Source organism: Marmota monax, unplaced genomic scaffold (assembly GCF_021218885.2).
Source record: "Marmota monax isolate L192 unplaced genomic scaffold, Marmota_monax_Labrador192_F-V1.1 WCK01_AAM20220418_F8-fsc00426, whole genome shotgun sequence".
Taxonomy (NCBI): domain Eukaryota; kingdom Metazoa; phylum Chordata; class Mammalia; order Rodentia; family Sciuridae; genus Marmota; species Marmota monax.
In genome coordinates, this window is record NW_026695037.1 from 9,275 (window position 1) to 11,380 (window position 2,106).

General features: G+C 35.5%; 1 pseudogene; it reads left to right on the top strand.

Annotated features, from left to right (window-relative positions):
* Nucleotides 1-571: 571 nt before the first annotated feature.
* Nucleotides 572-1,456, top strand: LOC124081488 (trimeric intracellular cation channel type B-like; annotated as a pseudogene).
* Nucleotides 1,457-2,106: the final 650 nt, after the last annotated feature.

Genomic DNA, 2,106 nt, shown 5'->3' on the forward strand with positions numbered 1-2,106 from the left:
GTGGCAAATACAAAGAATACTAGTCAGTTTTAAGAACCACAATAAAAAGGTAATTAGGGCTGAGGATGAAGCTCCCCAGGGATAGAGGGATTGCCCAGCAGACACAAGACCCAGAGATCAATCCCTAGTATATTTACATTAAAAAGCCCCCATAAAAGAGGAAATTGTGTCATTTGTGACAATATAGATAAACCTAGAGGAGACAATGCTCTCACAAATGATCTCACTTATACGTGGAGATTGAGGCAGGCAGGAGGGGTGCTGGCTAGCACAGGTTGAGAGTAGAGAGAAGAGGGGAGACACGGGTCAAGGGGTACAAAGTTTCAATTAGATAGGAGGAATTACACCTGTGCCAAACTATAGCACATCAAGATGACCACAGTGAATAATAATGTAGTGTATGTTGCAAAATAGCTAAAAGAGGATTTTAAATGATCCAGTCACAGGAAATGATAAATGTTTGACCTGAGAGATATGCTAATTACTCTGATTTCACCATTATAAAATGTATATTTGTATCAAAACATCACACTGTGTCCTATAAGTCTATACAACTATGTGTTAAGGAAAATAAAATAAAACTAGAGGCCAGCTGGCAAGGCCCAGTCTCAGGGGTAGGTTGCAGCCATGGACTCTCCATGGGAGGAGCTGGCACTGGCCTTCTCCTGCACGTCCATGTTCCCCTTTTTTGTCATCACCCACATCTGGTGTCTGTGATGGCACTGAAGCATCAGCTGGTAGGAGTGGAAGGGGCATGGAAGAATCCTGTTTCAAGCTGGTCTACTGCTATGCTCCCTGATTTGGTGGAGGAATTTTAACATGTGTACTGCTTGAAGAGCCTCCACTGAGGTTTCTTGCAAACCACATTAATATTTTACTGGCATCTTCAATCTGGTATATTACATATATTTTTGCCCATGGGACCTAAATTCCCAGGACTATTCATTCTTATCTGCTCAACTTCTGGCTGTAGGAATGAAGGAGTGATCAGAACTTGGAAAATAGAAGGTGGAGTCACACATGCTAATAGCTATTACCAAAATGGCTGGTCAGTCATGATAGCTATTGGATGGGCCCAAGGTGCAGCTGGTATCACTATCATGAATTTTGAACAGTTGGTAAAGGAGATTGGAAACCAGAGATGATGAATGGCGAAAGATGTCCTATCCTTCCAAGGTAACCTTGCTGGGGTCCCTTCACATTTCAGCACACCAAGCATCTGACCACATCAAAGCATAATCTTATGTTCCTTTATACCATCTTTCTTGTGGCCAAAAAAGATAACCATCATAGTTACACAGTTTTCTTCTATGACTCTTAGTCCTTTTGAATATATATTGAGTTGGCTGCTCTTTGGCAGCAACAGTTTTCATTGTATGAAAAGAAATGTGGAACAAAATCATCTTCTAATGGTTCAGATAATGTTAAAAGGAAATATACTAAGAACACTGAGTAAATTTACTTGAGCTCTAGAAGGCAAAAAAAAAAAATTATTTTCTACCTTTCAGATGGTGATAAATATTTCTATGCAGATGATGTGAAATTACGATTATATATAAGGAATGGAGGTGACAAAAAGAAATAAATTCTATATTAGGGTGACTACCACTTTCTTGATTTTAATTCTTGAGTGTCATGAGTATATCATTTGAATTTTTTTTCTGATATAAAATTTCTCTTGTGGGTATTTAAATATTTTACATTGATAAAAGAAATTATCAAAATTTTAAAGATTGGGTATTTTCATACATTTAAAAATCTGAATCTATTTGAGCTTTAGTTCAGCAGAATTAAACTTTTATTTTACATTGCCATCATAATTCTTAGGTATGAAAAATTAATTGATTAAAAAATTAAAATTCCTATTTAATTTTGAGTACTGAAGACTGTAAACTTTTCCTAAAATACTTTATAAGTGAAAATAAATTGCTAGTTTATTACAATGTAATTTGTAAATAAATTGCTAGTTTATTACAATGTAAACATTGTAATTTTGCCCACATTAAATGGAAAGTACCTGAAATTTAACTTAATTTTATCTCTAATAGTATTTTTCAGTAAAAACACAATATTGTTAGTATAAGTTAGCATGAGTTTGAAATCTGT